The sequence below is a fragment of the Schistocerca cancellata genome, chromosome 8 (assembly GCF_023864275.1).
Source record: "Schistocerca cancellata isolate TAMUIC-IGC-003103 chromosome 8, iqSchCanc2.1, whole genome shotgun sequence".
NCBI classification, from domain to species: domain Eukaryota; kingdom Metazoa; phylum Arthropoda; class Insecta; order Orthoptera; family Acrididae; genus Schistocerca; species Schistocerca cancellata.
In genome coordinates this window covers 487,091,542-487,114,185 of record NC_064633.1, presented here as the reverse complement: position 1 = coordinate 487,114,185, position 22,644 = coordinate 487,091,542, and the positions used below count along the sequence as shown (strand labels likewise).

The 22,644-nt window shown below is 44.6% G+C and overlaps 1 long non-coding RNA gene across 1 annotated transcript in view; it reads right to left on the bottom strand.

Annotated features, from left to right (window-relative positions):
* The window catches only part of LOC126095751 (uncharacterized), a 1,187,680-nt gene that overhangs the window by 569,124 nt on the left and 595,912 nt on the right, over positions 1-22,644 (bottom strand). The window contains exon 2 of the long non-coding RNA XR_007521976.1: positions 19,280-19,335. This is a non-coding gene — a long non-coding RNA (uncharacterized LOC126095751). The remainder of the gene's footprint in view (positions 1-19,279; positions 19,336-22,644) is intronic.

Genomic DNA, 22,644 nt, shown 5'->3' with positions numbered 1-22,644 from the left:
CAACAAAGTTATTTTATTCGGGCTAAAGTGCTTTTTGCCCAGCAAACGATGGGGGAAAGTAGCCACTCTTCTCCTATAACAGCAACGACAACTACTCAAAAGATGAATTCAGCAGCGATACGGTTTTCCTTACTGAAATAGCAAGCAGCTGTTTTGTTAATCTAAAAGCTTAAACATTAAAGAAGTGTACACTTCAACTATGTGCAAATACTTTTTAAATAGTTTTTATGCTCTGAATGTAGTACGGAAATATTTACCTGCATAGAGTGCACCTGTCTCTACGTAAGCTACTGTTATCCATTTTTACGCACGTTAGTTTCCCAGTTGCCGACAATTTAATAGCATCATACAGTACTTCAGTCAACCACGCAAAACGGCTCTCCACTCTTGTAGAAAAACTTCGGCGGTCTTCGGACACATATGGGCTTTTAATGCCAAAACCATTCAAAATATGAACTTTGCTCGACTGCACTAGAAAGATTGAAAGTTGAATTTAAGTACTTCTTTGCAAAGTGACCAATGATTCTGCTGTGGTGTGCATATACAAACTTTGAATTTGAGATATTGTTATCGCGAGTAGTAGCGAGCGAACAGTTGTTGAGAGGTGTCGGAAGTGGTCGGACGCAGCTTGCTGTGGAGAGAAGCCGCGTAAGTGTTTAAATGATCTATTTTGCGAATATAGTAATTTAAAGTTTTTATTGGTTTCTTTCATTTTCTTTACACCGTTTAAGGCTAGTTTGGAAATTTTTTGGTAAGGTCTTACAGGACCAAACTGCTGAGGTAAGTTGCCCGTTGTGTACATGAGCATTGCAGAACAGTTGTTAGATGTTAGAGAACATTTTAAAACTCGCAGTTAGATATTTGGCAATTGTTTTCTTTATCACTTGTAGGAGGAGTAATTAATTTCTGTTTTGTTTTGTTCTCAATCAGAATTCTGTAATTGTCAGAGATGCAACGTCACATATTTCCGTCCGTCATTCAGCAGAATAAACAATAAGTTAAAAATAATAATAATTACGAATCAGTTTCGAGATGAATGTTGAGAATAACAAGAAGAGACAATAAACCAAACGTGTGGCTCAGGGGACAGAATATAGTTGAAGACGTGATTCTGACCACAATGAAAATGACACGGAAGAGGGAGGGCGGATGAGTGATAGATGGGCCATGGAGGTGTTTCGCTGGAGAAGTGCAAAGACCAAGACGAAGACCCAATGGCAGGTGAGTAGATGACATTGCGAAATATGCAACATAAATGTGCATGCGTATATCTGATGCTGAGTAAGTGTTTAAGGCGACCAAACAGCGAAGGTCGTCAGTCTTCTGTTCACCCTCCAGAAGCAGTGTACCCAATCTGCCTGCGTAAAGAGTAAATTCAGTGTGTAAGTGGGAGAAAGTGTTCTGAAGGTTTACGCATCCTTATCTGAGGCGGGACGTGGGAACCAGCCCGGTATTCACTGAGTGGGATATCTCTAAAAACCTTAACCATGCTGGCCGGCACATCGACCCCTCACCGTGAATCCTCCGCGCGGATTCGATCCGTGGCCGGTGTACCTCCCCTTTCCGGAAGCGGTCGCGTTAACGCGCGCCGATCCCCGGGAGAGGCGCGTATAGCTGCAGATTATGATGCATGGACAGGTCTAGAAGAGTGCATGTGAAATGGATAATGATAAAAGACAACTTTCTAGAGTGCAGGTAATTGAAATAAGATATCGACGAGCCGTTAAGAGATGTTCTAGGACGTGAAATAACGTACAAAAACGTGCGGATTGATTTAAATACGTATTTGAGAAAGCAATAGATGAAAGAAAAAGTTGGGTAACCATTTAACTCAAGCTTGTGTTAGTTAGTTGACTGTGGAACAGAAAGGCCTGCGAAGACGAAGAAAATGAGGGACGCCAGAAAAGGGTAGCCCTTGATTAATGCCTAAAGCGGTTGACAAGGTGAGACCAAACTGACAGTACTGGTGGCGATTTTAGTTATATGGACATTAGGTCATGGTCTAAGGCATACTCGTACATTCAAAATCGTGTTTCAGCATTCTGGGAATGATATGTTTGCAACATCAGTTGGCGCGTTAAAGTTTCATAAGAATTTCGCTTATTCAAAAAAAGAATGCTGCTGCAAAACTCAATCTCTCTTTTTCATGGCGGGACTGCTACGGTCGCAGGTTCGAATCCTGCCTCGGGCATGGGTGTGTGTGATGTCCTTAGGCTAGTTAGGTTTAAGTAGTTCTAAGTTCTAGGGGACTTATGACCTAAGATGTTGAGTCCAATAGTGCTCAGAGCCATTTGAACCATTTTCTTTTTCATGGTAACTTTTTTCTTTGTGGAATCCAACTGCAGGAGAGACGCACTCACTTCCACTACCTCGCTTTCATTCACTTCGCGGCCATCGTTTAGGCCGCATAAACATGTCTGGGCCGAAAGTGTACTGCCGCAAACATTGCCGAGCAACAGCATAGGCAACTTTATGGAACATATGGCTGCATTTCGTGTGGTCAGAAATGTTGCCGGGCAACATTACTGGGCTGTATTATCGGCAATGTGAATTCATTATGGACTCTGTGGAACTACCTTGACGTTCCGTCTCCTGATGTTGGAGACATCCTTAAAGGCTAAGAAGACTTCGCTAGTTTATTTTCGAACTGAAATAAGGTCAGCAAGCCGAACCGTTTTTACGTAACTGTGCAACAGTGGGTGGTGGCTTCATTCGACAGTTGTCAAAGATCGAGAGTCGCACCGATATATGTTATGGATCATGTACAGCATAATTTTTTTTTAATTTATTTATGTGTGTCTTTGGACAGCAAAGACCATACATCTAACAGTAGCTACAAAATTCCATGTTAACACAACTGCAATTTCCACAATAGAACAGTAAAAATATTTCGATGTACAGACATATTTTTTAATCTAAAATAAAAACACTGAAAGATTAGTCACCAGATAGCCATCAGGAGTTACAACAGTGCCAATAGAACAATGATAAGAGTGTGAAGTACAAAGATAAGTCCGTTATTTAAATTGTAAAACACAAAATTACGATCCAGGCTTAAACCGGGCCGTTACGAGAGGAAAATGACATACACGCCAACTTATAATTCAAAACTGGACAATGGTGTAGTTTAAAAAGATAAGTTCACAATGCAATGTAAAAACACAAACAAACGTCCTTGTTTCCGACCCGGGCTGGTTCTATGAGAGGACACGTTCCACAACTCCTGGGTCAAAGCTGGATACTAGCGTCTTTCAAATAGTTCGTGGGCGAATAATACCTGTACGGTATATATCGAAGCAGTGAAGTAAAGCTGTTGCATTTGCAAGGAGGAGGCCCCCGCAGCAAATTTTTTGTAAGATCGCCGGTGCGGTCCAGTAGTTGATACACGCCAGATGACGTGGTTCAACTTCACCACCGCCGTTGTGTCCTGATGGCAATGTCCAGCAGAACATTTGGTGCTGTTAGCTACATGTGGCATTGAGGCTCACAAATTCCCTAATTTCAATCCCTAGTCTTTTCTGTTAAAGTGGTTTATTAGTTCCTCAATTCCTATGACGTCTCTGTGAAGTCCTTATAGCCTTCGAGGATGCCTCCAGAATTAGGACAGGAAACGCCAGGTACACGAACACGCCTTTGACTGTGCTGATGACGGTACTGTTGTCACTGTAGCCAGCACTGGAGTAAAGAGAAGAAAGAACAACATCCTTAACAGATCTAAGGACTCTGTCTTTATTGCGGTAGATGGACTTTGGCTGTCCCCGGAGGAGTGGACGTTAGGTCCTATGAAGTCGGGGATTTGAGCGCAGGAGCAGCGGTACAGCGTCCGGCGACAATGGGGCAATTACTGCTGGGGGCGAGTGAGTCGTCAGGCGGCGCGCCGGGAATATTCATAAGACAAGGGACCGCGCCCGATAAGGAACCCGGCCAGCGCTCATTAGCTGCTCGCAGGCTTAATTGGCCGCGGAGCGCTGCCCTGCGCCCGCCATGCCGCAGGAGTTCTCAGTTTCCCGCACTGCGTCCACCATGGCGGCCATCACATGCCTCGTTTCCGTTTTCTAGCACCAGACGATACAAGACCAAATCCATCTGTACTGAACGACCAGAGCGCTATCTCTGTTTCGTTGTTCTGTCTATGAGACACACATACACTGTATCCCAAACATGTAGGGTCAAAATTACACAGCTGGTGTTTTTCCAGTTACTCTTGTGAATCATTTGATGAGGCCCGCCACGATTCCCTCTCTTGTGTTAATCTCTGCATCCCATAGTAGCACTTTTACTCATCATCCTCAACTATTTGTTGAATGTATTCCAAACTGTGTCTTCCCCTACAGTTTTTACAGTCTGCAGCTCCCTCGGGTCTCATGCAAGTTCTTCAAAGATGTGTTAACGAATTCGTATCATCCTAGCCCTTCTCCTTGCCAATGGTTCCTACATGCTCCTCTCCTCATTGATTCTGCGGAGAAGCTCCTCATTTCTTATAAATCCACCTGATTTCGAAGATTCTTCTACTGCACCACATGTCAGACGCTTCGATACTCTTCTTTTCCTTTTTCCCCGCAGTCCATGATTCACTTCCATTAATTTCTGTGGTTCAGAAATTTCTCACTCACATTAAACTTATATTTTGAGACCATAGTCCGATTAAAATTATTCGATAGTTCACACTACACGCGCTGGAGCTGGTTTCCTCCAATCAGGGATCTCAACGTCAAGCACGAACCATTTGGCGTTGCCAAACTGTCACAACAGTTGGTCAGCTCACTTCCAATTCCCTGTCCAGCATTTTTTCTTGATGTGCTTGGATCCCTGTGAGTCATGGGTCACATTACTGGGTACTTCCGCACCAAGAGGCGATTCAGTGTCACCTTATCGTAATCACAGGGATTGGCTTATATTAGATAAGCTTCGTGCAGTATTATGTGTATTGAACCGGCGACCTAGAAACGACGGAGAGGCTTCGTCCCCGCCGTAGCCCTCAGTGGTTCACAACCCCACAACAGGCTACAGCAGTCCACTAACCCCACCGCCGCCCCACACCAAACCCAGGGTTATTGTGCGATTCGGCTCCCTGTGGAGCCCAGTCGATTTCTGGACGGTGATTTGAACCCTGGTTATACCCAATGCGAGCTTAGTGTCTTAACCATTGCTCCATTTAACTCGAACTTTATTATGACTCGTTCTATTTACAAGGAAATCTTGTATATTAAGCATTATTTTGTCTGGATTTTTACTCAAAATTACTATAACATTTAAAATATTTTGATTTTTTATTCGCTTTGTTTAATTTCTCAGCTGTTACAAATATACGCTTCTGATTATTTTAAATAAAAATGACCAATGATTTCAGTTCCAAATTGGTTTGATATTATAGCCAAGACTCCTTGACCCGTGAACGAAATTTTTCGAGGCGGTCCATTGATGGAGAGTTGGAATCAGACCGAGCTATAAATCTTTCTTTATATTGGATATTGTTACGTGTGCGTAACATTAAGTCTGACGATGTCTTCTCGTGAATACAATACCTAAAATCCAAGAGTATTGGAATAAACGATTCTAAGGTGTTTTACCAGATCTGAAGTTTAGACTGTCACGTCAGCTCCGTTAATAATAGCACAGAAGTAGATTTAAGCTAAGTTGAAAATAGTGTAAATTGTTTAACTGCAAAAAATCTATATGAATCTTCTTTCTCAGAACTTCTGAAAATTTGTCGGTCCAATTTTTCCATTCCAGAACACAGTGTGAACACTGAAAAGATATTTTTCTTAATAGTGTCTCAGTAGACTAAAGAAAGGAGCCGCCACTTGACACAGATAGTTAAGGAGGATAATAATGGTGAAATACAATTTCAAAGATATGTCCTGTGAACAGTTTTACAATTACCTGCTGCAAGAGATAAAAAGTTATAACTTCATACCAAAGAGGCTGCCAGTGGCAATTAGAAATGCAGCTCCGGTCCAGCTATGACTGAAGTTTTCAATGGAAATCAGGTAATCATTTGTTTTCTTTTGAAGCTAACAATGCTGTAATTGAAAACATTTTTTCTGAAAGCAGTTTGGTTTTATTCAGGATTCGAACACACCATATTATTCCTCACTGTTTTGACTACAAAACCTTATTTTCCAACACATGCGACGCCTTGGGCCACCTTACTGGGAGGGCCTGTATAACCGCATGGTACCAATCTACTGTCGACGTCTGAGCAAACGTCTTGCTTCGTCAGTAACCTCCCCATCATCCATGTATTGCTTCCCACGGCGTACATCCTTCACTGGGCCAAACAGATGAAAGTCAGAATGTGCGAGATATGCGCTGTAGGATGGATTAAAAAGAACATTCCAATGAAGTTTCTCGGACGTGCAGACAAAATGGTTCAAATGGCTCTGAGCACCATGGGACTTAAGTTCTGAGGTCATCAGTCCCCTAGACCTTAGAACTACTTAAACCTAACTAACCTAAGGACATCACACACATCGATGCCCGAGGCAGGATTCGAACCTGCGACCATAGCAGTTGCGCGGTGCTTGCAGACAGGTGTGAGGGACTGAGAGGTATTTGTGATCCGTCGATCACCTCGAATGAGAGTGTCCGCACGTCCATAACAGTTGTATGCAACCGGCTGGGACACGGAAGATCGGACAGGTATGTGCGACGTTGTTGCGATGACGACGGACGCCTCGCCAACCACTAACACTGCTTTTGTTCAGTGTGAAGTCGTCGTAGATATCTGTAAGCGCCTATGAAAATCTGCGATGCTCTGGATTTCGCCAAAAGAAACTCATTCATAGCTCTCTGTCTGGAACGCACCTCAGTTACATAAGTCTTTTTGAAGACATATAGCGCCGCCTCCTGTAGGAACTTCATGAAACTGTAGGGGGTTTTCCACAATGTGCCACAACAAATTCCTCATTTTTTCAACCGAAATCGGCAGAGGAAAAACGTGTGTTGCATTACTTATTGAGTGCCCTCGTATATTTAATACGTGCACAAAATTTTTTGATTTTCTCCTGTATATTAATAAAAACCGTTCTTTAAAAATTTCTTTCCTAGCTATTTCCCTTTGTTTTGTTGGAGGGTTAGTTTCCAGCTGTTCTGGTATGAATGGTTACATCTTGTACACCTTCACACCGCAGCCGATGCTGGACAACAAGGCGACGGTTTTATTTATTTTTTTCTCAGCAGCAACCGTTAGAATCGGCGCCACAATCTCGAACGCCTCGTGCAGGTTTGGGTACTTGGAGGAGTGGTCCCAGCAACGACAGAGGGGATCCCCGAACTCTGAAGCGCAGAGGCGTTAAAGTTGCCCCGGGAAGTCATCAAGCTCCGCTGGGAGCCGGCTCCTGCAACAAGAGAAATGACAATCTCATCCGCGGCGACAGCTCGCGCGGCCAATGGACAGCCGCCCGGGTCCGTTGTCCGCCGAGCGCCCCCCCCCCCCCCCAAGCGAGTCTTGTGCATGTCCTTCCACGCCTCCCCGGCAGGATCCACAATTTGTTGCCTCCCGGGCCCGGGTCGGCAACAATGCGCTGCCATCAATTACGGCGCGACCGGGACCCGTCGAGAATGCGCGCAGGTGACAATGATTGCGCGCACAATGGCCAGTCCGGGCCGCAAGAAACCAGTCCGCATTGTCACCGCGGAGCAAGATTAAGTATCACTAATTTATTATCGATGCCGCGGGGATACAATCCCGTCCAGCCGAGCTCGGGCCCGTCTCCCGTCTCCCCCCGTGCGCGCGGCTGCCCCCGGTGTTGTATTATTACTTTTATTATTGCTGGAGATACCACCTCGCCCCACACAAGGCGCTCGTACCCTGGCGCACAGGCGCGTCTCCCTTTTTTATTCTTACCTAAATGCTCGCACCATTCTTGTCAGAAACCGGACGCCATTGTGCGCTACGGAGCCCTGCATTTAAACACAAAAGGGAGGGGGGAGGGGGGAAGGCGTCCCGGCGGACAAGGAGGCCTCCTCGACAACAACCGCACGCTGAACACACAGGCACACAAGGCGAGAATAAGAAGAGAGCAAGAATAATGGTACGGAAGCGTGGGAAAAGTTGCTGTTAAAATATGCAAACAAAAGGAGCGGCGCGCATTACTCGCCGTGAGCGGAAGGGAAAGAAAGGGTTGGGGCGGCGGCCGGCTGCGGGATGAACCCCACGTGCAGCCATCTCTAAATAAATATCTACCCCGGCGATCGCGCCGCGCCGCGCCGAGCAGCTGCGGACGATTTTTAAACGCCGCCAGCGCCCCTGCGGCCGGCTGTCGGAACGGAATGGGGGTAAAGAATGGCAGCGCAGAGATGACCGCAAAGTTTGGCTACAAGGCGGCTCCCTTTGTGCGCGCGCCACATTGATGGATGGCTGCGGGCCCATTGTTACCGCCGCGCTACCTCCGGTCCAAACAGCGGCGCCGATCCCGCTGCCATGAATTTATAGTTTCCGCGCGAGCTCGGCGGCAGGTCGGAGCGGCCAGTGACAGCCGGGACCCAGTCTTAAGCAGATTACGGCTGCGCCCACAGTGGAGGGGGAAGACGTCCGGGGGATGTCTGAATACGGGAACAAAGGCACCGTACGAGCACACTAGGCTGTTGTCGGCTTCATTCAGATGCCAGGTTCTTGCACCTGATCCGAATCTTCCTCCAGTTCTTCCGTTGTTTCCGTATATCAGATGTGGCAAATAGTGGAGCAGGCTGTTTTATAGATGACTTCTCTAGTTTCCTTACTAATCCATCCCCTGTCAGAGCTCATTCTGCGTCTCTACTGTTGTTGCCGTCGACGGAGGAGCATATTACTTAGACTTACAAGACCACTTCTAAGGACAGACGCCTGCGGCACATGCAGTGAACGATCGCAGTCGTCTTTTTGTGAACAAATACTTAACCCTCATCAACACAACCGCGCATTACTAGACTTTAAGCCATTCCCTGCATCCAACAGATCAGCCATCATGCGTACAGTCGCCCAAGCAGTGCACCTGCACGCCTGCAGCTTCCAGCTTAATATGGGACCACGTGAAAAGAAAAAAACAAAACAAAAGAACAAAATACCGACAAGTGCGAGGACGACTTGCGCTCTGAGTGTTCCGCCCATACGTAATTAATTACGTGCACAGATAATAATAGCCGGTCGGTGTGGCCGTGCGGTTCTAGACGCTTCAGTCTGGAACCGCGTGACCGCTACGGTCCTGCCTCGGGCATGGATGTGTGTGATGTCCTTAGGTTAGTTATGTTTAAGTAGTTCTAAGTTCTAGGGGACTGATGACCAAAGATGTTAAGTCCCATAGTGCTCAGAGCCAAACCAAGATAATAATAATAATAATAATAATAATAATAAAATAATAATAATATACTGGAATAGAACCATTATAACAGATAAAACAACACCACATAACAAACCTGACATCATAGTCATCAATAAAAAGAAGAAATTAACACAACTAATCGAAATATCCATACCCAATACAACAAATATACAGAAGAAAACAGGAGAAAAAGTTGAAAAATACATCCAACTAGCTGAGGAAGTCAAGGACATGTGGCATCAGGAAAAGTTGACATTATACCAATTATACTATCAACTACAGGAGTCATACCACACAATATCCACCAGTACATCAACGCAATACAGCTACATCCAAACGTATATATACAACTACAGAAATCTGTAGTTATTGATACATGTTCAATTACCCGAAAGTTCCTAAATGCAACGTAACATATACCGTACAGTTAAAAGGAAGTCACGCTTGATCAAGGTCCGCGTCACTTTCCATTTTTAACCAGACATAACGTCTGAGAAAGGAAAGAAATAATAATAATAATAATAACAATAATTTCGCATGGCTCAATAGCTTGGTGCAAGACTTAATGTTGGACGCCACTTCGGCGACTGGCGACCCAGTTAATCAACCGAGGAGAGGGTATCTACAGTTCATCTTAGAACCCGAATCACATTGTTTCTCAGGGCCCTTCACATCGTTGAGAGGTGAAAACTGGGTTAGAACGAAGACTGTAAAACCCGTAGGTCCGACCGAGATTTTATACCAAGTCCTCTCAGTTTCCAGGCATGCGCTTAATCGCTAAACCACAAGGTCCGACATGTACGTATATAAACAGTTCAGTTACTGGTTTTGATGAGGATCAAAATATGTGACGTAAATGACTGCATCTTTTTATTACATTGACATAGATGCTTAATATTTCACACTGCTAAGATGCCTGGACCTTACTACCTGACATAAATTTCAGCTTCAAAACCTATACCCTATCGTGAGAAAAGAGGTCTTAACAGGCGCACAGACAAACAAACGGACCGAGAGACAGATAGACAGACAGGCGAACAGACTATAAAGTGATCCCATATGGGTTCCGTTTTTACCGATCGAGGTGCTACGGAACCTAAAAATAAGGAAAATACCAAAATATAAAGAAACCTTTTTGAACCTCTTAATCTTTGCATTAGACTCAGCCTTTAGAAGACCAAGGTGGCCAACAAACTGCTCAACAATAACAACAAAACTGGAGGGCTCCTATCAACGTCAATAGGCAGCGCGTCGAGAGCTGGGGAGAAAACTACAGCAGCCGGACGAGAGGTGTGTCCCAGAATCACACAGCCACAATGGATAGACAAACAGACAAGGACAATGAACATGGAAAATTGAAAGAACTCTCATAAATGTTTTTTTTCTTTATTGTTTCAAGTGATAGATCATTTCCAATTTAAAATTCTGACTTAACCACGTTAGTTCGTAAAAAAAAAAAAAAAAAAAAAAAAACAAAAAAAAACAGGTGTTTAAAGTAAGAAAGTACAATACTGGTTAAGAAGAGCTCAGCCAGAAAAAGACGTAGATCTTGTGGCAAAAAGCAAACATCAACCAGGAAATCACTTTGTTTACAAGGCGGGAAAATGCCAGGAGGATAGGGAGCGGGAAGGACAGCACGGCGCGTCTTTAACTTCTCTCCCCTCTGAGCGGGAGAAGAAAAGTCTACTCTCAAAGGGTACGATTTGTTTTCTTACAGGGCGTGGATCCTTATCCCTGGTATCTGAAGGGAACAGAACGTCGTCTTAAAGGTGATTGTGGCCGCAGAGAAATAGGAATGCTGGATCATATTCTTCGGTGCTGTATTCATTTCAGGAACGCCAGATGCGAGTTTAAATAGCAAATAAGTTCAACAAACTGCGGTGTGAGACGTTATAAGTAGTTCACTGTACACTGGAGGAAGCCTTACCTATAACCCAGTTATTGATTTTCCATCTTGTCCTTACTGCAATTCAATTAAAGAGAATTACATCAGACGGTTTTCGCTTTTATTTATAAAGCATCTTCCGTAGTGGTTCTGTAAATTAGATACATACGTCTGTACATTTTTGGTTGTCTGAGGTTAAAAACAGTCTTTTGTTTATTAAGCTGGTGTGCAAGTTACTTACGGTGTTTCTTTGCGTATTCTCCAAACCAATGCTTCTTCATCCTTTCTAGCCGCGGTTGACATCGACAGGCTTCGATTCACATATGCACATGGCAATTTTTGCCATTGTGCAGTATTTCTTGCGCTGCATTATTTATACTTCAATTTTGTAAACTGAACTGAAGTTACACGTGTTTCTCACTCTGAGCTGTAACAGTGTTTCTCTCTGTTCGTTTGTTTTCGTTCAAGTTGTGAATGTTGCCATCCGCGAAAAGGGGGAGTTCAAAATGGTTCAAATGGCTCTGAGCACTATGCGACTTAACTTCTGAGGTCATCAGTCGCCTAGAACTTAAAACTAATTAAACCTAACTAACCTAAGGACATCACACACATCCATGCCCGAGGCAGGATTCGAACCTGCGACCGTAGCGGTCACGCGGTTCCAGACTGTAGCGCCTAGAACCGCACGGCCACTCCGGCCGGCTGAAAAGGGGGGGAGGGGGACCTTGTTCAACTGAGCTTACGCTCAGTTTCTAATCACATTGATATTGGCGAAGGCGAAACGCACTGCAGAGATTCCAGGAAATGGAAGTTCCTCTTTTTCTGTTTCAGCGCATCCACCTAGAGTCACGCGACAGCTCAAGTCTTTTTTCCTCGCCCACAGTTTCCTGTCGGCGGCACTCCATGCCTTTTCTGGCCTGCTTGCTTTGTCCATGCTCGTCCGTAGCATCGTAGTTTCTCCCTCAGTTTGAAACTCCTCCTAATATTTCCGACTGTGAAATATTACTCATATGTAAACCAGTTTTATATAACAGTGCAGTGTTATGCTCCTTCAAGAAATAGTCAAATATCTGTCAGTTTAGCCAGTGGCCGTCAGACTTGGCCCCAGTCGTATGCGACCGGGTACTAAGAATTCGTGCGGCCCGCGGTTCTCAGCCGTATTCTATAGTATGCATCTAACAACTAACACCCGACTCCAGAAAAGTCGAATAACGTTAAGAATTTCATAAGAGGGTAGATTTCCTTCTCAGTAAGAAACAAAAATAGAGAGGCAGTAATATTTTACGTAATATGAGCTTAGTTTTAACTGACTTTCATGGATTCTGCTGTGAGCTAAGTAAAGCTGGCCGCTTACCTCAGGGGCAGAGAGGTAAGTAAGGCGACCACTGCGGTGTTGCGGTGTTAGACCAATTGAGAGAGGGGATGTTTAATTGTTTGTCTTCCAGTACTGCCGATTCACGGGAGTGCGTGGCTCGTACCGATCACCTGCTATGGGACAAATTTTGACGTGGGAGCAACATGGATTAGCGAATGCGCATTATAGAGACGGTCCTCTGCAAATGCGGTACACATTTGTACCAAGGAACGTAAAATTAATTAAGGCTGTTGTAATGCAATGCAACAAGTAGAATAGAAATGCCGTTCAGAACATTTAATAAACATATGAGATCGTATCTCCTATTGCAAAATGCATTTAAATACAAGTACAATTACTGTTGTTAATCAGTTGATCATCTGCTCACATAGACAGCACAACAACCCTTCGTCAGGCAATTATAGTGTCACAAATTTGGGGTCGCGGAGGGCAGCGGTTTGAAACAGAGAACAGTGAACACGAAGTGTTCCGAATGGTGACAACTTTTGAAGATCAGTACTTGGAGGCCAGGCGGCTAACATATCACACCGTTTACGAACTTCTGGCATGCTGGAGTAACTTGGGTCAGCAACTTCTGTTAATCAGTAGAAAGAAAAACCAGTCCAAGTTGCAGATATTTTATTTTTCATTCGATTACTAATTTCGGGCTGAGACCCATTTTCAAATCGACATAACAAAATCGAAAATGGCACTTCCTAAGATGTCGAAAAATGTGTAATGTACATCACAGTGCATACAGATAACATCGCACTGCACGGTGCAGTCTGTTGGTGACTCTGAACATACTAATTTAGGTAGGCGACCAGTTAATAATAAGATTGGTTTTTCTACTGCCCGAGGTCCCGCCCCCGCCTCTCCCCTCCCCCCCCCCCCAATTCAACATTGACTCTTGAGCTAAAATGTTTGATGTTGACCTACTTCCATGAATCCTTACAAGTATGCCAGGATCGTGTCTTGTTCCCCTTACGGTCTTTCTCTCTACATTCTGGAGGATTTCTCTATTGCTCCAAAGTTTACATCAGGTATTATTGGGATTGCACCCATAATTTTTATGGGATGGTCATATTCAAAAACTCTTACCTCCATCAAGCTGCAGTCGAAGATGTATTCTGTTTTCAACTCAAAATAACTGTGCATAATTTGACTTTTTGTTAAAAGAAGTTTTTGTTGGACATTTTTTAACAATTGATATGCTATTTTTGTGTTTGAGAGAGGGTTTTTTTAAGGGCAATGTCCTGTATAGTCAGTGAAAGGGATCTGAATTTCTTGACTGTTTCGGTCTGTCTTATGTTCTCAAGGAATTTTGATCCATGTTTCTAGTTTTCCGTGAATTCGATCTTTTCTGAAGAAAAATTATTTGCTTTAGTCTGCAGTCGTACTTTTATCCTCTGTACTAACCACGAGTTTCGGTACCAATATCATCAGACCGTACTCTGGCTGGCAGTAGTCAATCTCTATAAACCAAATAAGTGTGTCGTATACTGAAGAAATTCTAAACTCTGTCAGTGTGGCGAGTTCTCCATACAAGTTCATTTGTATACTTGCTTCCTCGGCGTTCCATCGTAATACGACAGACTCACCAGAAAAAGCCATGAATCCGACTCTTATCGCTATTGACTCTTTTTTGCTAAGCAGATGTCGTTCTCTCAGGGGGATACTCTGAATTCCTGATTCTCACGATCTTTCGTAGGACGCAGCTGAACAGTAATGGCATTAACCGATCACGTCGTCTGAGTCCTCTCTTAAATATCAAACATTGGGAGATTTCTTCCAGAAACTTCTCATTGGACGTTGCTTAAAACCATAAACTTGTTTTTGGTTACAGATTCTCGAATGATCTCATCGTGTATTTCTTTGTCCATCTAGTCGTAACGGTTTACGAAGTCTAAGGTCGAGTAACTAATCGAATAGCAACAATAGAAATTTATAGCACAACTTGACCAAAAGAAGGAGTCGGTTGCTACCACACATCCTGAGACATCAGGGAAGTGCAACTTGGTGATGTAAGGAAGTGTAGGAGTTCAACATTGTATTGGGGTACCAAGGCTGAATACAGCAGACGGGTTCAAACGGAAGTGGGCTACAGCTGCTGTGCAGGGATGAAGAGTCTTACACTGGATAGCTAGCGTGGAGAGTTGTATCAAACGGCAAACGGACTAAAGATCTCAGCACCACACTGAACGACATGACAATTTCCTTGGTGCATAACCCTAGCCGACGAATTGTAGACAAGGCATTCTCATTTGAGGAGCAGCATTTTTTGACGTATTTTTTACCGGTCAGTTCATGTAAGGTCCCTTTTACACGGTAGGTCTTACATCTGGGTGTACTCCTCCGTTTGCTGCAGCCAGCCTTCGAAGCACAGAGGCGAAGTCTGGAAATTTGTAGCTTACACGTCACGTTATGTTGATTGTTCAGCAGGTATCCCTCGATCACGTTGCCACTAAAATCGAAGGGCTTGCACCCGGCGAACGGTCTACCCGACGGGAGGCCCTAGTCACCCTGTTGAACAAATCGTGAGTGAACTGGAAATGGATTACTAATTTTTTGCGGCTGTATATATGAGGGACATTTTTGCTCTTTATAATTTCCCTTTGTAAATCTTTTTCTCGTGTATGAGTAATGGAGTGCGTGATGTCTACAAGAAAGGAGAACGCCAGGCTTACGGGACATGCTTGCATTTTACCCTGCCCCTTTTCGCTTCTCACACCACAACATAACACTTTTACAGTCAGGAGCCTCTCTGTCCCACGCCCAGCCTAATGAAACATTTGGCTGAAGAGAAGCGCTACTCTTCAATGGGTCGATTTCAAACAGCCCGCTCTGCTTCTTGGAGTAGAGAATGGGACATGCAATAAATAAATAAAACTAAAGTAAGATCTTCTTCGGTGAAACAGTAAAGCGAGTAGCGGTGATTCACTTGACAGGCTACACTGCCGCTACAGTGAACCGAAGACGAAGTTCTGCGTCTCTCATATGAAGAGACATATAAAGTTCCATCTACAAAAGTCATGGGATAGCGACACAGGTGGCGGTACTATCGCTATCAGAGCCGGCCGCTGTGGCCGAGCGGTTCTAGGCGCTTCAGTCTGGAACCGCGCTGCTGCTAAGGTCGCAGTTTCGAACCCTGCCTTGGGCATGGATGTGTGTGATGTCCTTAGGTTTAAGTAGTTCTAAAGTCTAGGGGACACAAGAAAAGTTTTCCGACGTGATAATGGCCGGACGGTGGGAATTAACACACTCTGAACGCGGAATGGTAGTTGGAGCTAGACGCACGGGAAATTATTTTTCGAAATTCAATATTGCGACATCCTCAGTGTCAAGAGTGTGCCGAGAATACCAAATGTCAGGCATTACCTCTCACCAAGGGCAACGCAGTGACCTACGGCCATTACTTAATGACCGAGAGCAACGGCGCTTGGGTAAAGTTTTCACTGCCAACAGACAAGCAACACTGCCTGAAATAACCACAGAAATCGATGTGAAATGTACGACGAACGTATCCGTTAGTAAAATGCGGCGAAACTTGGTGTTAATGGGCTACGGCAGCAGGACATTGCCTGTAGCATCTCTCCTGGGCTCGTGATCATTTCAGTTGGAGACTAGGCGACTGGAAAACCGTGGCCTGGTCTGACGAGTCCCACCTTCAGTTGGTAAGAGCTGATGGTAGACCCATGGGAGATGATGGTGGACTCCATGAGGCCACGAACCCAAGCTGCCAACCAGGACCGGCATTAGGCATGTGCAAACGGTGCAACCACACAGGTCCCCTGCTTCTAGTGGCCTCGTGCAAAAAATTAGAAGGTAATTTGTAAACTGTCATCCGTAATTTTGTTATCACAGATAAATTTTAAAAAATAAAGTGACGTGTTTCTAAAACTACTTTTAATCTAATGTAATTCAATTATATACACATTTTGACACGACTATGGCCACTGGAGTACGTCTCAGAAAATTATGCCTGCATCAGAGTCGAGGGAACTAGGAACTATGATACTAATGCGATACATTAATTTCCAATGTCAACACGATTAGTGTTCATGCGAAAATTAAAAGGCATATGATTCATTGTTTCTCAGCTCATCTTCGCGCCCTTTCTACTCATTGTTGTGGCTACCAGTCAAGCAGTACATTCTTCCGTCAGCAGGTGTTTCCCACATCTTTAGTGTTTATAACCTACAACTCATTTGATTTCTTGTAAATATAGATCATAGTCAAGTGATGAAAACATTTAAGTGTATATCCTGAACAACGCTTTTGAACCTTATTTGATTTGGAATTTCATTAAACTGGAAAGATTCCCAAAGCTAAGTTACTTTTTATTATTAACTTTTTAGCAATTACCATGCTTATTAAGACTCCTTACGCGATTAATTATCTCCCTATCACAACTGTAGGTCTGCTGCAGTAACAGTCTTTTGATATATTGGTGGTATGTCGATGACGAATCTTAGAATTTTTTTGAGTGTGATGTAGGTGTGGAACCTGTGCTGGAGGGGGGCGGGGAGGGGGTGGGGATGCGGTAGAGGCCGCACATTGCCCCGCGCCAGCTAAGACCGGCGATGCCGTCAAGGCACTGCGTAAGGTGATGGTGGCTCCATAATGGTGTGGGCCGTGTTTACATGGAATGGACTGGGCTCTCTGGTCGAACTGAACCAATCATTGACTGGAAACGGTTGTAATCGGCTACTTGGAGACCATTTGGATCCATTCATGGACTACATGTTCCCAAACAACAATGGATTTTTTATGGATGACAATGCGTCGGACCACAATTGTTTGACATTGGTTTCATGAACATTCTGGACAGTTCGAGCGAATGCTTTGACTACCCAGATCGCTTGACGTAAATCGAATCGAACATTTATGGGAATAATCGGCAGATCAATTCGTGCACAAAATCCTGCATCGGCAACTCTTTCGCATTTATGGACGGCTGTAGTGGTATTTCTGCAGGTGACTTCCGGCGACTTACTGAGTCCATGCCACACCTAGCTCCTGCACTACGCCGGGTAAAAGAATCTACGACACGATATTTGGAGCTGCCTGTATCCCCATCTGTCTGATTGGTCGCTGGGTCGTGAATAGTATTGTGCCCGTCGTTCTTCTACGAGAGACGTGTGCATTGCATTACTATCTGCCGCTGCTCCCTATTCTGAAGGACATATCGGCAGCATATGTCTCTTCCATCCCAAGAGATAGTTCAGAGGGCGAACGTCCATCAGCCTAACAGAGCACGAGGGCCGCCCGGGAGGTCTGTTTCGGCGTAGGGCACAGACCGACAGAGCGGTCAAGAAGGGACAGGTTGTGTGCGAGGCGGGGACGGCTCTCAGCGGCAGTGGGCAGTAATTAAGCAGCCTGCTCCGGCCGGCATTATGTGCTCACAGGCACGGAGGAACCCGCCATGAGAATAGCCGCGAGATCAAAGAGGCCGCCGCACGGACCGCCGGGGTCACGGGGATAATGCGCGCCAGCTGGGGACGCCGCCGCCGCGTCTCATTACAAATATTGCCCCGCGGACGGCTGCCGTTTCGGGGGCTGGGGGTGGGGAGAGCGCACAACTGATTCACTCATCCGACGAGAGGGCGTGTCCGGCATCCCTCCAGCCAATACACTCGATAACACTACTTACGCTCATTGCTGGACTGCCACCAAAACCCTGTCCAGATTCACAAAGGGCTACAGCGATTTCTGTCTTGATGGTGACTCATTCTTCACATTATTACACTCTAAGGGGAAAAGCGACGCAAAACGAAGCACTTATCACCGTGCGGGATTAGCCGAGCGGTCCCAGGCGCTGCAGTCATGGACTGTGCGGCTGGTTCCGGCGGAGGTTGGAGTCCTCCCTCGAGCATGGATGTGTGTATTTGTCCTTAGGATAATTTAAGTAGTGTGTAAGCTTAGGAACTGATGACCCTACCAGTTAAGTCCCATAAGATTTCACACACATTTGAACACTTTTTTTTTTTTTTTTTTTTTTAGCACTTATCCGAAAGGGATGGAATCTAATACATGTGATGCTCATGTACGGGAGAACTGGATGATTTATTCAAGAGGATGAGCTTCATAATTTGAGCACGTCAGTAACGGATTGGCTACTGGCGAAGCAGTAGAAAGTCTCGCCGTGTGCGGGTGGGCATTGTCTTGCTGAAATGTAAGCCTAGGATGACTTGCCATGGAGGGCACCAAAACAGTACGTAGAATATCGTGCAATGCTGCCACTAATGACAATTAAAGGGATCCTGCTACCAAAAGAAACGGCAACCAAAAACATAGCTCTTGGTTGTCGGGTGGTATGGCGGGCGACAGCTGAGATTTAAATCCCACCACGGTCTGGGGCGCCTCCAGACATGTCTTAGTTGGTCACTGGGGCTCATCTCTGAAGACAGTTCTACTACGTGCGTACCTCCGCGGTATAGCTAAAAGGCCGATGAACTGTAAGCACCCCGTGGAAGCCAGCAATACACTGGAAGGCGGAAAGCCACGGTGCCCAAGAGGAAAACAAAGTAAAATTGTTTTCATAAACTGGGCTGTCGTAGGATGACGACTGAAGAGCGTGAGACTTCACGTGTGTCTGCGCGCCTTCTCCCTGTCTCGCGTACATACGGGAGGGCAGTCGGGCAGACACTTGTGAGCCGCTGGGAGGGTGGCACACGGGACTCACCTCCCTCCTTCTCACACACACACAGAACGCTGCTGAGGGGCGGCGGCTCTTACCTGTGCAACGTGTGGGCACGCGCGGCTGGCTGCATGCCGTCTACCGCTCGCACTCCCTGCAACAAAGCAACAACAATGTTGTGAGCACACGGCGTCTCGTAGCGGCGTTGCGCCGGGCGCTAGTTGTCGCGAGAGCGCAGTCAGCGGGCAACGCTACACTTCGTAACACCGCTGCACGCTTCTGCAACCTCTCTGCATTGTTTTGCTCGCATGTCTGCAGACAGGAAAGCTTGCCTCTGTGCTTAGAATGTTAAACGAAGAGTTTTAGACAGTCATCAGAAATGTGTATCTAATATTTTAGCACCATAACATAATGGATAGATAACATTATCGTACTTAGAATCCTTCGAGATGCCAATGCAGTATAACATTAACCTACCAACGGTCGCACCGTTGTATATTATACAAACTCTGGCTTATTTTAACTGCCCATCATTTCTGGCCAGCTTCTCGGGATACTGACGTTAGCTATTCGTCATATCAATACTCTTGCTACATGCCTCTCCCCACCCCTTTGTTGCGGGTACATAAACAATTTAGTCAGTACATGCTTGGCTGTTGTACCGAATGCAAGGCGCGATCGGTGAAGGGTTAAATGCTTTGTCGTCCAGGCACAGATCCAAGGATCTTTCCCTTGTCTGTCTCCTCCAGCTCCTCCTCATATGTAGTTTGTCAACTTCACCTGTAACGTACCCCAGATGTGTATGATTTTAATAACAACAACAATAAAATACATAAAATATTTAATATAGTACTAACAAATTGTTTAGTTGCCATAAAATACACCAACTATGCTTTTGTGACAATAATTTGTTTAGATCATTATATAGTACACTGATTTAGCATAATGTCCAGGAAACTGCGAGTCAGAAAAATATAGGCTTTGTGAAGCAAATGTCCAAAAATTTGATAAGTGCTAGTGTCATATGATTAATTTTAAACAATAAAAACGACAAGATAAACAGCGAAAAAGTCTCAAAAAACTTACAGCCCCGCTATTATGAATGGTAAATAGATTAAACGCAAAACTACAAACCTATACACACCAATGGTCAACTTCATTTTGTTCGTTGTATTTGCTCGGGGCGGACGTCGCATGACACCTGTTTCAGTTCGTCGTTGATCCATGAACTCAGTTTTTTTTATTACAGAGGGCAGTTAACCCTCTGACCGAACACGCTGAGCTACCGTGCCGGGTTCCGAGTTCGAGTCTCGGTCCGGCACACAGTTTTAATCTGCCAGGAAGTTTCCTATCAGCGCACACTCCGCTGCAGAGTGAAAATCTTATTCAGGTAAAAACTGTTTGGTTAAAAGAATGAAGCAGCACTTACGAGAAATGAACGCCACTGAAAATATCATCAGAGAACGCAAAGGCTGTGGAATCGAAGTTCCAAATCATACATTCTCACAGAAATCTAAAAAGACCACTTGAAAACAATGGACGTAGGTAAGCAAGAAATCACATAGCGAATTCATGAAGAGATTTTGCAAGGAGAAGAAGGAAAGGAAGCTGTCAACCAACCTACCAAGTCCAAACGCGCTCTTTAACTGGGAATAACGAAGAAAGGAGAAAGAATAATAAGAAATTCTTTCAGCATTGATAACATTAATACTTACACTATTTGAAATTGAATATAATTATATAGGCCCACTTTTGTTCCTTATCTATATAAACGATTTAGGAGACAATCGGAGCAGCTGTCTTAGGGCGTTAACAGATGATGCTGTCGTTCATCGTCTGGTAAAGTCATCAGAACATTAAAAAAAAATTGCAAACCGATTTAGAAAAGATACGTGTATGGTATGAAAACTGGCAATTGACTCTAAATAATGAAAAGTGTGAGGTCACCCACATGAGTGCTAAAAGTAATCCATTAAACATCGGTTACACGATAAATCAATCAAATCTAAAGTCCGTAAATTCATCTAAAATATCTAGGACTTACAATAATGAACAACTTAAATGAAAAAAAAACACGTAGAAAATGTGGTGAGGTAGGCGAATACAGGACTGCGTTTTATTGGCAGAACACTTAGCAGATGAACAGATCTACTAAAGAGACCGCCTACACTACGCCTGTCCGTTCTGTTTCGGAGTACTGCTGCACTATCTGGGATCCTTACATCGAGAAAGTTCAAAGAAGAGGAGCACATTTTGTGCTATCGAGAAACAGGTGAGATAGGTCACTGACATGATACAGAATTTGGGCGGAAATCTTAAAAAAAAAGTCGTTTCTCGTTTCGGCGAAATCTTCTCACGAAATTTCCATCACCAACTTTCTCCCTCAAACGCGAAAATATGTTGTTGAAGACGACCTACATGTTGAGAAACGATCATCAGAATAAAATAAAGGAAATCAGATAATAATAAGTGTTAGTTTTCCCCGCGCGCAGTTGGAGAGTGGCATAACAGAGAATTACTGTGAATGTGTTTCGATTAACCCTCTGCCAGGCACTTAAGTTTGATTTGCAGAGTATTTATGTAGAGACAGATGTAGAAGCGCAGCTACATCCGTTAGTGTTTGCCGGCCGCGGTGGCAGAGCGCTTCTAGGCGCTTCAGTCCGGAAGCGCGCGACTGCTACGGTCGCAGCTTCGAATCCTGCCTCGGGCATCGATGTGTGTGATGTCCTTAGGTTAGATGCGTTTAAGTAGTTCTGGGTTCTAGGTGACTGATGACCTCCGATGTTAAGTCTCATAGTGCTCAGAGCCATTTCAACCATCAGTGTTTCAGTACGCACTACGACTGTGAACCCTTACCTGCAGCCAACAGCTATACGACAATGGGAATGACGAGAATATTGTTTGTTTCATTAGTTTCTACCTAGTTTCGGGAAGGCAGCCTTTCTTTTACTTATTTTCTTATTTTTCTTGGTCGTTCTGTTTCTGTCTTGCCTTATTCAACTTCTTGTGGTTTGCCGGTTCAACATGAAGGCATACAACCCGCACAGAGTTCGTTGCTGACGTCAGGTATGTTTTACCTGGCTGTAATGTTACCAATTAGCTCGAAAGCCCATCCACGTTGTCAAGCAAGCAACTGAAAAGTGCCTTGCGTTAAACGTGCCTTGTAAATTCTATTATTCCTTGCAAATTTCAAGACACTTACGTTTCATGTTACTCCATTCTTCGAAAGAATTCTATGAAATTTGAAAATTGATCTGTCTGAAAATATAAATGCTTCTACAAACGTTTTTGGTGGGCGAAGGGGATGTCCGTGAACTCCACAACCCGCACACTCCTTCCCTTGGATCCGCCCCAGTCTGGCAATCCCACATGCCATATTTCAACAAGAAAAATGTCGCAAAGACTGTACAATCTTAGTCCAAAAAACGAAGATGATACAGGCGCGCTTTCGTCCGACATTTTA